This window comes from Vicugna pacos, unplaced genomic scaffold (assembly GCF_048564905.1).
Source record: "Vicugna pacos unplaced genomic scaffold, VicPac4 scaffold_20, whole genome shotgun sequence".
Classification (NCBI taxonomy): domain Eukaryota; kingdom Metazoa; phylum Chordata; class Mammalia; order Artiodactyla; family Camelidae; genus Vicugna; species Vicugna pacos.
In genome coordinates, this window is record NW_027328741.1 from 882090 (window position 1) to 895573 (window position 13484).

Here is a 13484-nt window from a genome sequence, read left to right on the forward strand (position 1 = left end):
TGTTGATATCTCATTTGCAGTCTTTAAGAATTTTAACAGAATTAATTTCCATGTTTTGGGAGTTATACGAAAATGAAGTTATTTTTTGAAACACACTAAATCGACCTAGAAGCCAGACTTGTCAATTTTGGTAACATTTTGTCAGCTCTACGGAAAACCTAGACAGATAGAATGCAAACTAGCAGTCCAAACTTTTAAAGGGGTCATGTCAGCTCTTTATGGTTGAAGCCTCCGAGACCAACAGGAACCATGAAATAACTATTGGAAACATGAAATAACCCCCAACCTTGGATACACTTGGGCATGTGGTGCCCTTTAGTCCTATTTGTCACCTACTGGTCAATGTCGACATTTCAAGGGGTAACATCCCTCTCTAGGAAAATACAAGAGGAAACAAACCAAATATATACATTTAGGTTTGAATCCAAAAGCACCTAGAGGCATTATATCTAGGAGAACCCTGCTGCAGTTATGCTTGTCTATGGAGAACCAGGTGTTCTTCTATCAGTGATGAGAACAGTTAATCTTCCGATCATGTTGGGTAAAGCCATTTAACGCAACCAAGTCTGCACCCACATGATATAGTGCCCCCGGGGGCTTGACTCAAGTGAAAGACGAGCCACATAAGCTGTGTCTTTAATGTCATTGGCGACTTTTACAGTACACTTCACTTTCTGACTTGTACTATTTACCTATACTGTCTTGAAAAACTGAGGCCTAATACAGATTCAAGTTCAGTCAAAGATTCCCCTCACTTACCACACTCCCTTCACCCCAGGGAAGACATAAACACAACATTTGCTGAATCTAGCGGAAGGCCATCGTTTCTAGTTGTGAGCTAACTATTCAATTCCTATCTATTTCAGCCGAGACTATTTGACCTTTAAGGAGTTCACTGTTGTTCACAGAGTGTGAAGCTGGAGGAACTCTGATTCTAGGAGGGACTTGCCCTTCTCCTAATGGCTTCATTGCCGCTCAGGTACTGAACCTTCAAAATGAATGCGTGAGTGGAGGGGAGGGAAGGGCAAGTGCTTGCTAGCTAGGCCCAAACCTGGGAAAAGGCTTACCTGGGCTTGGTGAATTTTGGTCTGAATGGCTTGGGAAGGCCCCTTGGGACGTGTGGATTCTCACGACCTCTTCCAAGAACAGGAGCGTTTTGATCATCTCTGACATCTCTTCTCTTGCACACGTCAGGGACCTTGGACCCGTTCTTGGAGAAGGGAATTGAGGAACTTCCTCAAGTCCACGTTGGCACTCCGTATGTTTCTGCCAGTATCAGCGAGGTTCAATATGTCTCCTGAATGTCTTTTGAGCCTGGTATCCTCTACAGCTGTCTCCACGCCAGTATTCTCCATTGGAGCAGAACATCTCTCATCCATGTGTTCGCATCTCTCCTCAATCCGTGCAGCCAGCTTTTCGGCCAGCTTCTCTTCGTGACTCCCCTAAAGTCGACTTCACCAGGACTGGGCAAGTCTGAAAGTACCTCGGAGCCTCACCAGTATGCTGATGACAGGCAGATCTTCCACTGTCTGCCCTTTCAGGTTCTGGAAACTGACCTGTGAACTCAGGTCTTTGGGCAGCAGAAGTATCTCGAACTTACACAGCTTCCCGGACCAAACACCTAAGCCAAGCTCCACAGAGGCCTGCAGCCCCTCCATCACACTGATCCACCCACAGAACTCGGCCCGGTTACCTAGGATCCAACAGCCACAACAAGCCTCGTGGAACACACCAACATTCCACCTGGAATCCAACCGGTAACTGCCATCCCCAATGGCTGCTGCATCTTGTCAGTGTTGGGGGAGGGGCTGCATCCGACGAGAGGTTCCTAAAGTAAATGTGGTTCTGCCCACTAGCGTCCCATGGGCATTTCTTCTTCCCTCTTTCCTTTTGTTCAGATCTGTATGCACAGTACCAATGGAGAGAAGTGTGTCCCTTTTCAGTTGAAGGTTTCACACCTCTTTAAACTTTCTAAGAGTTCACAGTACACAGAGACCCAGTAAAGGAGACTTATGTTCCTATAATATCCGTACAACCGGAATACATATGCGTCGCATGATTTCTGCTGAAAAACCCACACTCCCAGGACATGGATCTGTTGGTTTCATGGGGGCTGAATTTCCAAGAAATGAAACCAACCCCAATGTGCACTTTACTGTCTGTCTCTTTTGCTCTTAGTACACTTTGGCAGAGCTACTTGCCTTTGTTATAGGCTTCTTACAATTCTTCTCTACGTAGCGTAGAATATGGCATTCCTTCATCCTGTTGGAAGACATACAAGACTACATCACGGACTAGGAATCCAGTGGATTCCAAATCGGCATTTGGGTGAGGTCACGATATGATCTTATGAATCTATATTTACGAATATGAATGCACGCCTCTGATTTCCGAATACAAGTGTGCTGAGTACATGCAAGCCGCAATACTGGGTCGATGCGTGCTGAATGATCCTTGACATCACCTTGAGTATTTTCTTTTGAATAATCATGTTTCCCATGGTATATGTCAGCCAACCGTACCATTTTGGTGCATGTTTGTTGGTTTGATTCTTTGTAGGTCTGCTTCTCGCTTGTTTTGCAAACACGTCAGGACATGCATCTCTTCTTTCGCTTCAAACAGAGAGTCAAATAAGCTGATTCACTTAAGAGAGTGCTTCCAATCACCTATGATTTCCTGCTTCCCTCTCCAATCTTTAAGGTTTTGATGTCCTCCTTGCCTTCTTCTTGTTTCTTCTTTGACACTCATGCTCTTCTTGCATTTCCAATAATGGTTTTCTTCTTTCCATTTCATCTTGCTGCTTTTCTATTCCGGGGAGTATTCTCAACCTTCCTTTTAGAAGAAGTTTTGAACTGCTGAAATCTTTTATGATTTGCCGGTCTGTTTATTGCTCTAGCTCTGCCGTTATTAGAAATGGTGGTCATGTGGCATAGGCTACCCTAGGTGGCAGCATTTGGCCATTCAGGATATGTTCTGTGTCCTGGCACTCCTCCCTGTCCTGCAATATTGCTGCCGAGTTATAAGCTGAAACCCCTCTGGAGGTTCCCTTGTGACTATGTTGTTTCCTCCAGGTGCATTTTAAATCACTGTGATATTCGTGAACTTTGTTGATTGGAATCATACAGCTGCTGGTAGGTCTATTGGGATTCCACCTCCTTTGGATGCTGTGTAATTCCTGAATTCGCATAGATGATTTTTTCTTGGCTTTCAACAAGTTTCAGTCTGATATTTCTACAGATAAATTTTCAGACATATTTTATTTCTTTATCTCTTGCTTTTCCATCTGGGACTCTTATGAATTCTAGTTTTTCATGCCCTGTCTTAACCCAGGATACAACAGCAATATTTTCATTGTTTTGCACTTGCTTTCCTATGTCCGAATCTGACCGAGGGATTTCTGTTCCCCTGTCTTCACAGTCATTCACGCGACCCTCTGCATTATCTAGTCTGCTATGGACTGAATTTTAGCCCTGATATTATCACATCCACTGAGTTTTCTGATATTTTTTGGCTCGTCTTTAGACTTTATCTTCCCCTTTTCTGGTATTCTGCCTTTTGTGATTCTGAGACCCTTTGGTTCTTCAGTGTTTTCCTGACCTCCATTTTCAACACTTGGACTGCATAGCGTTTTGCAGTCTAGTTGTTTGAAAGCTTATCTTTTTGGCCTTCAATATCTTTGGAACTGAAAATGGTACTTCCTATTTCTTTTACTGTACTTCTTCATCTCTACTGGTCAGGTAATATCAGGTATCTAATGTAGATTTTTAGGGCTATGTTAAGTGAAAATTTTAGACCCTTGTCTCTACGCAATTCCAAGGGATTTCTGTGAGGACAATTCCTCCTAGACATTGATGCCATATTCTGTTCCTGTGTGTGTTGTCTGGTATATCTCCAATTGCTGGTGTTGCATTGGTTGTGATGAACAACCCATACTATTTCGATTAGCATAACTTCATTTTGATTACGCTTATCTCACAATTCTGAAAGTGCGCAGGACAGGGCCTCTTGTGGAAATGAGGATTCAAAAGGTTGTCAGCTATGCATTCTTCTCTATGTCATTTTGGAGTGTTTCCAAAACAGCAAACTGAGAGTGCGCTTGTGCTTTGTAGTGCCACGGGAATGTCCCAATGAAAGCAGTTCTTCCCAGAGCTTCTCTGTCTACTGAAACACCAGTGGAAGCACATCCATGGATGTCACACATCAGTGCCTGCTGGAATGATCCTGCAGACCGACCTTGGTGTCCTCGCTGCCGTACCGTGCCGGTGCCATCCAAAATGTAGCATCCGATTTTGGGAGATAGTGCTGAAGGAAATGCTTCCTCTTCTCACGCTGTGGACTTGGACCACTCTACCTTGTCCTATCATCCTTGTGGCACGGGTGCACGAAGTCCACCACAGAGCTGTTGCGCATCCTGTGCCTCAAACCAAACCTTAATCCCAGCCCAGGTTATGAATGTAGCAGATCCTAAGGCTTTTCAATCTGATTTCAAACCCAAGGCCCCCTGGATCCCTCAGACCAGATGCACGATAGCTCTGATTCAGCCCCACACATGCTCTATTGGCAAAATGCCCAGTTGGTCCCTGGTCCTGCAGATGCACTGGGTGTGGCCATGGGACATATCGGTAATCTCAACCGCACGACCAGTGTGGTTGATTTATCATTGGTACACTGTTCGATTTGCTCTCTTGATTAGACACACCACATCCCACAACGCACTCCAGATCCCTGAGACTCAGCGTATGCCATCAACCGTAGCCCTATACCTCACTTAACAATGCTCCTGCTAACTGTAACTTGGCAACACGGATCTTGGTCTCAGAATCAACTGTGGGGATAATTTGCGCTGGTATCTTTGAGTTCTGTCAGCCAAGCATCTGCTGTGCACTCTTGTAAATCTCAGCACATCACCTTCAATCTCATGTTTCATGTTCGCTTGAGAGGGTGCGTCCAAGTTAAACAGGGTTTCACCATTTTTGGTCAGACCCTGCCCTGATTTACATTCCCTGCTTTGCCTTCTCCTGCTTCCAGGTGTCCTGAGGCCTCATCCTGTCATTGGAAGTAACAGACCTCTCTTCGGCAACTGTCCTGTGCCAAAGGCTGGGTGAGTGGAGTTTTACATTTCTCTGTACAAGCGAGCGCGTGAGTGCAGGTTGCACTTCTTCTCTGCCAAATGGGCATCGATGAATCAACCCTATCCAGATACATTTCACAGAACTGTGATATTTGCTTAGCTCTTGGTTTCTATACAGCCGTGGTGGGAGGGGTTGTCCAAAGAAACCTGTTTTGACATTGTGTTGATATCTCATTTGCAGTCTTTGAGAATTTTAACAGAATTCATTTCCATGTTTTGGGAGTTATACGAAAATGAAGTTATTTTTTGAAACACACTAAATCGACCTAGAAGCCAGACTTGTCAATTTTGGTAAAATTTTGTCAGCTCTACGGAAAACCTAGACAGATAGAATGCAAACTAGCAGTCCAAACTGTTAAAGGGGTCATGTCAGCTCTTTACGGTTCAAGCCTCCGAGACCAACAGGAACCATGGAATAACTATTGGAAACATGAAATAACCCCCAACCTTGGATAAACTTGGTCATGTGGTGCCCTTTAGTCCTATTTGTCACCTACTGGCCAATGTTGGCATTTCAAGGGGTAACATCCCTCTCTAGGAAAATACAAGAGGAAACAAACCAAATATATACATTTAGGTTTGAATCCAAAAGCACCTAGAGGCATTATAGCTAGGAGAACCCTGCTGCACTTATGCTTGTCTACGGAGAACCAGGTGTTCTTCTATCAGTGATGAGAACAGTTAATCTTCCGATCATGTTGGGTTAAGCCATTTAACGCAACCAAGTCTGCACCCACATGATATAGTGCCCCCGGGGGCTTGACTCAAGTGAAAGACGATCCACATAAGCTGTGTCTTTAATGTCATTGGCGACTTTTACAGTACACTTCACTTTCTGACTTGTACTATTTACCTATACTGTCTTGAAAAACTGAGGCCTAATACAGATTCAAGTTCAGTCAAAGATTCCCCTCACTTACCACACTCCCTTCACCCCAGGGAAGACATAAACACAACATTTGCTGAATCTAGCGGAAGGCCATCGTTTCTAGGTGTGAGCTAAGTATTCAATTCCTATCTATTTCAGCCGAGACTATTTGACCTTTAAGGAGTTCACTGTTGTTCACAGAGTGTGAAGCTGGAGGAACTCTGATTCTAGGAGGGACTTGCCCTTCTCCTAATGGCTTCATTGCCGCTCAGGTACTGAACCTTCAAAATGGATGCGTGAGTGGAGGGGAGGGAAGGGCAAGTGCTTGCTAGCTAGGCCCAAACCTGGGAAAAGGCTTACCTGGGCTTGGTGAATTTTGGTCTGAATGGCTTGGGAAGGCCCCTTGGGACGTGTGGATTCTCACGACCTCTTCCAAGAACAGGAGCGTTTTGATCATCTCTGCCATCTCTTCTCTTGCACACGTCAGGGACCTTGGACCCGTTCTTGGAAAAGAGAATTGAGGAACTTCCTCAAGTCCACGTTGGCACTCCGTATGTTTCTGCCAGTATCAGCGAGGTTCAATATGTCTCCTGAATGTCTTTTGAGCCTGGTATCCTCTACAGTTGTCTCCACGCCAGTATTCTCCATTGTAGCTGAACATCTCTCATCCATGTGTTCGCATCTCCCCTCAATGCGTGCAGCCAGCTTTTCGGGCAGCTTCTCTTCGTGACTCCCCTAAAGTCGACTTCACCAGGACTGGGCAAGTCTGAAAGTACCTCGGAGCCTCACCAGTAAGCTGATGACAGGCAGATCTTCCACTGTCTGCCCTTTCAGGTTCTGGAAACTGACCTGTGATCTCAGGTCTTTGGGCAGCAGAAGTATCTCGAAATTACACAGCTTCCCGGACCAAACAACTAAGCCAAGCTCCACAGAGGCCTGCAGCCCCTCCATCACACTGATCCACCCACAGAACTCGGCCCGGTTACCTAGGATCCAACAGCCACAACAAGCCTCATGGAACACACCAACATTCCACCTGGAATTAACCGGTAACTGCCACCCCAATGCCTGATGCATCTTGTCAGTGTTGGGGGAGGGGCTGCTTCCGACGAGAAGTTCCTAAAGTAAATGTGGTTCTGCCCACTAGCGTCCCATGGGCCTTTCTTCTTCCCTCTTTCCTTTTGTTCAGATCTGTATGCACAGTACCAATGGAGAGAAGTGTGTCCCTTTTCAGTTGAAGGTTTCACACGTCTTTAAACTTTCTAAGAGTTCACAGTACACACAGACCCAGTAAAGGAAACTTATATTCCTATAATATCCATACAACCGGAATACATATGCGTCGCATGATTTCTGCTGAAAAACCCACACTCTCAGGACATGGATCTATTGGTTTCATGGGTGCTGAATTTCCAAGAAATGAAACCAACCCCAATGTGCACTTTACTGTCTGTCTCTTTTGCTCTTAGTACACTTTGGCAGAGCTACTTGCCTTTGTTATAGGCTTCTTACAATTCTTCTCTACGTAGCGTAGAATATGGCATTCCTTCATCCTGTTGGAAGACATACAAGACTACATCACGGACTAGGAATCCATTGGATTCCAAATCGGGATTTGGGTGAGGTCACGATATGCTCTTATGAATCTATATTTACGAATATGAATGCACGCCTCTGATTTCCGAATACAAGTGTGCTGAGTACATGCAAGCCACAATACTGGGTCGATGCGTGCTGAATGATCCTTGACATCACCTTGAGTATTTTCTTTTGAATAATCATGTTTCCCATGGTATATGTCAGCCAACCGTACCATTTTGGTGCATGTTTGTTGGTTTGATTCTTTGTTGGTCTGCTTCTCGCTTGTTTTGCAAACACGTCAGGACATGCATCTCTCCTTTCGCTTCAAACAGAGAGTCAAATAAGCTGATTCACTTAAGAGAGTGCTTCCAATCACCTATGATTTCCTGCTTCCCTCTCCAATCTTTAAGGTTTTGATGTCCTCCTTGCCTTCTTCTTGTTTCTTCTTTGCCACTCATGCTCTTCTTGCATTTCCAATAATGGTTTTCTTCTTTCCATTTCATCTTGCTGCTTTTCAATTCCGGGGAGTGTTCTCAACCTTCCTTTTAGAAGAAGTTTTGAACTGCTGAATTCTTTTATGATTTGCCGGTCTGTGGATTGCTCTAGCTCTGCCGTTATTAGAAATGTGGTCATGTGGCATAGGCTACCCTAGGTGGCAGCCTTTGGCCATTCAGTATATGGTCTGTGTCCTGGCACTCCTCCCTGTCCTGCAATATTGCTGCCGAGTTATAAGCTGAAACCCCTCTGGAGGTTCCCTTGTGACTATGTTGTTTCCTCCAGGTGCATTTTAAATCACTGTGATATTCGTGAACTTTGTTGATTGGAATCATACAGCTGCTTGTAGGTCTATTGGGATTCCACCACCTTTGGATGCTGTGTAATTCCTGAATTCGCATAGATGATTTTGTCTTGGCTTTCAACAAGTTTCAGTCTGATATTTCTACAGATAAATTTTCAGACATATTTTATTTCTTTATCTCTTGCTTTTCCATCTGGGACTCTTATGAATTCTAGTCTTTCATGCCCTGTCTTAACCCAGGATACAACAGCAATATTTTCATTGTTTTGCACTTGCTTTCCTATGTCCGATTCTGACCGAGGGATTTCTGTTCCCCTGTCTTCACAGTCATTCACGCGTCCCTCTGCATTATCTAGTCTGCTAAGGACTGAATTTTAGCCCTGATATTATCACATCCACTGAGTTTTCTGATATTTTTTGGCTCGTCTTTAGACTTTCTCTTCCCCTTTTCTGGTATTCTGAGTTTTGTGATTCTGAGACCCTTTTGTTCTTCAGTGTTTTCCTGACCTCCATTTTCAACACTTGGACTGCATAGCGTTTTGCATTCTAGTTGTTTGAAAGCTTATCTTTTGGGCCTTCAATATCTTTGGAACTGAAAATGGTACTTCCTATTTCTTTTACTGTACTTCTTCATCTCTACTGGTCAGGTAATATCAGGTATCTAATGTAGATTTTTAGGGCTATGTTAAGTGAAAATTTTAGACTCTTTTCTCTACGCAATTCCAAGGGATTTCTGTGAGGACAATTTCTCCTAGACATTGATGCCATATTCTGTTCCTGTGTGTGTTGTCTGGTATATCTCCAATTGCTGGTGTTGCATTTGTTGTGATGAACAACCCATACTATTTCGATTAGCATAACTTCATTTTGATTACGCTTATCTCACAATTCTGAAAGTGCGCAGGACACGGCCTCTTGTGGAAATGTGGATTCTAAAGGTTCTCAGCTCTGCATTCTGCTCTATGTCATTTTGGAGTGTTTCCAAAACAGCAAACTGAGAGTGCGCTTGTGCTTTGTAGTGCCACGGGAATGTCCCAATGAAAGCAGTTCTTCCCAGAACTTCTCTGTCTACTGAAACACCAGTGGAAGCACATCCATGGATGTCACAAATCAGGGCCTGCTGGAATGATCCCGCAGACCGACCTTGGTGTCCTCGCTGCCGTACCGTGCCGGTGCCATCCAAAATGTAGCATCCGATTTTGGGAGATAGTGCTGAAGGAAATGCTTCCTCTTCTCACGCTGTGGACTTGGACCACTCTACCTTGTCCTATCATCCTTGTGGCACGGGTGCACGAAGGCCACCACAGAGCTGTTGCGCATCCTGTGCCTCAAACCAAACCATAATCCCAGCCCAGGTTATGAATGTAGCAGATCCTAAGGCTTTTCATTCTGATTTCAAACCCAAGGCCCCCTGGATCCCTCAGACCAGATGCACGATAGCTCTGATTCAGCCCCACACGTGCTCTATTGGCAAAATGCCCAATTGGTCCCTGGTCCTGCAGATGCACTGGGTGTGGCCATGGGACATATCGGTAATCTCAACCGCGCGACCAGTGTGGTTGATTTATCATTGGTACACTGTTCGGTTTGCTCTCTTGATTAGACCCACCACATCCCACAACGCACTCCAGATCCCTGAGACTCAGCGTATGCCATCAACCGTAGCCCTATTCCTCACTTACCGATGCCCCGGCTGACTCTAATTTGGCATCACGTATCTTGGTCTCAGAATCAACTGTGGGGATATTTTGCGCTGGTTTCTTTGAGTTCTGTCAGCCAAGCATCTGCTGTGCACTCTTGTAAATCTCAGCACATCACCTTCAATCTCATGTCTCCTGTCCGCTTGAGAGGGTGCGTCCAAGTTAAACAGGGTTTCACCCTTGTTGGTCAGACCCTGCACTGGTTTCCATTCCCTGCTTTGCCTTCTCCTGCTTCCAGGTGTCCTGAGGCCTCATCCTGTCTTTGGAAGTAACAGACCTCTCTTCGGCAAGTGTCCTGTGCCAAAGGCTGTGTGAGTGGAGTTTTACATTTCTCTGTACAAGCGAGCGCGTGAGTGCAGGTTGCACTTCTTCTCTGCCAACTGGGCATCGATGAATCAACACTATCCAGATACATTTCACAGAAATGTGATATTTGCTTAGCTCTTGGTTTCTATACAGCCGTGGTGGGAGGGGTTGTCCAAAGAAAACTGTTTTGACATTGTGTTGATATCTCATTTGCAGTCTTTAAGAATTTTAACAGAATTCATTTCCATGTTTTGGGAGTTATACGAAAATGAAGTTATTTTTTGAAACACACTAAATCGACCTAGAAGCCAGACTTGTCAATTTTGGTAACATTTTGTCAGCTCTACGGAAAACCTAGACAGATAGAATGCAAACTAGCAGTCCAAACTGTTAAAGGGTTCATGTCAGCTCTTTACGGTTGAAGCCTCCGAGACCAACAGGAACCATGAAATAACTATTGGAAACATGAAATAACCCCCAACCTTGGATACACTTGGGCATGTGGTGCCCTTTAGCCCTATTTGTCACCGACTGGCCAATGTTGGCATTTCAAGGGGTAACATCCCTCTCTAGGAAAATACAAGAGGAAACAAACCAAATATATACATTTAGGTTTGAATCCAAAAGCACCTAGAGGCATTATAGCTAGGAGAACCCTGCTGCAGTTATGCTTGTCTATGGAGAACCAGGTGTTCTTCTATCAGTGATGAGAACAGTTAATCTTCCGATCATGTTGGGTAAAGCCATTTAACGCAACCAAGTCTGCACCCACATGATATAGTGCCCCCGGGGGCTTGACTCAAGTGAAAGACGATCCACATAAGCTGTGTCTTTAATGTCATTGGCGACTTTTACAGTACACTTCAATTTCTCACTTGTACTATTTACCTATACTGTCTTGAAAAACTGAGGCCTAATACAGATTCAAGTTCAGTCAAAGATTCCCCTCACTTACCACACTCCCTTCACCCCAGGGAAGACATAAACACAACATTTGCTGAATCTAGCGGAAGGCCATCGTTTCTAGGTGTGAGCTAAGTATTCAATTCATATCTATTTCAGCCGAGAGTATTTGACCTTTAAGGAGTTCACTGTTGTTCACAGAGTGTGAAGCTGGAGGAACTCTGATTCTAGGAGGGACTTGCCCTTCTCCTAATGGCTTCATTGCCGCTCAGGTACTGAACCTTCAAAATGGATGCGTGAGTGGAGGGGAGCGAAGGGCAAGTGCTTGCTAGCTATGCCCAAACCTGGGAAAAGGCTTACCTGGGCTTGGTGAATTTTGGTCTGAATGGCTTGGGAAGGCCCCTTGGGACGTGTGGATTCTCACGACCTCTTCCAAGAACAGGAGCGTTTTGATCATCTCTGCCATCTCTTCTCTTGCACACGTCAGGGACCTTGGACCCGTTCTTGGAGAAGAGAATTGAGGAACTTCCTCAAGTCCACGTTGGCACTCCGTATGTTTCTGCCAGTATCAGCGAGGTTCAATATGTCTAATGAATGTCTTTTGAGCCTGGTATCCTCTACAGCTGTCTCCACGCCAGTATTCTCCATTGTAGCAGAACATATCTCATCCTTGTGTTCGCATCTCTCCTCAATCCGTGCAGCCAGCTTTTCGGCCAGCTTCTCTTCGTGTCTCCCCTAAAGTCGACTTCACCAGGACTGGGCAAGTCTGAAAGTACCTCGGAGCCTCACCAGTAAGCTGATGACAGGCAAATCTTCCACTGTCTGCCCTTTCAGGTTCTGGAAACTGACCTGTGAACTCAGGTCTTTGGGCAGCAGAAGTATCTCGAACTTACACAGCTTCCCGGACCAAACACCTAAGCCAAGCTCCACAGAGGCCTGCAGCCCCTCCATCACACTGATCCACCCACAGAACTCGGCCCGGTTACCTAGGATCCAACAGCCACAACAAGCCTCGTGGAACACACCAACATTCCACCTGGAATCCAACCGGTAACTGCCATCCCCAATGGCTGCTGCATCTTGTCAGTGTTGGGGGAGGGGCTGCATCCGACGAGAGGTTCCTAAAGTCAATGTGGTTCTGCCCACTAGCGTCCCATGGGCCTTTCTTCTTCCCTCTTTCCTTTTGTTCAGATCTGTATGCACAGTACCAATGGAGAGAAGTGTGTCCCTTTTCAGTTGAAGTTTTCGCATGTCTTTAAACTTTCTAAGAGTTCACAGTACACAGAGACCCAGTAAAGGAGACTTATGTTCATATAATATCCGTACAACCGGAAAACATATGCGTCGCATGATTTCTGCTGAAAAACCCACACTCTCAGGACATGGATCTATTGGTTTCATGGGGGCTGAATTTCCAAGAAATGAAACCAACCCCAATGTGCACTTTACTGTCTGTCTCTTTTGCTCTTAGTACACTTTGGCAGAGCTACTTGCCTTTGTTATAGGCTTCTTACAATTCTTCTCTACGTAGCGTAGAATATGGCATTCCTTCGTCCTGTTGGAAGACATACAAGACTACATCACGGACTAGGAATCCAATGGAATCCAAATCGGCATTTCGGTGAGGTCACGATATGCTCTTATGAATCTATATTTACGAATATGAATGCACGCCTCTGATTTCCGAATACAAGTGTGCTGAGTACATGCAAGCCGCAATACTGGGTCGATGCGTGCTGAATGATCCTTAACATCACCTTGAGTATTTTCTTTTGAATAATCATGTTTCCCATGGTATATGTCAGCCAACCGTACCATTTTGGTGCATGTTTGTTGGTTTGATTCTTTGTTGGTCTGCTTCTCGCTTGTTTTGCAAACACATCAGGACATGCATCTCTCCTTTCGCTTCAGAGAGTCAAATAAGCTGAATCACTTAAGAGAGTGCTTCCAATCACCTATGATTTCCTGCTTCCCTCTCCAATCTTTAAGGTTTTGATGTCCTCCTTGCCTTCTTCTTGTTTCTTCTTTGCCACTCATGCTCTTCTTGCATTTCCAATAATGGTTTTCTTCTTTCCATTTCATCTTGCTGCTTTCCTATTCCGGGGAGTATTCTCGACCTTCCTTTTAGAAGAAGTTTTGAACTGCTGAATTCTTTTATGATTTGCCGGTCTGTGGATTGCTCTAGATCTACCGTTA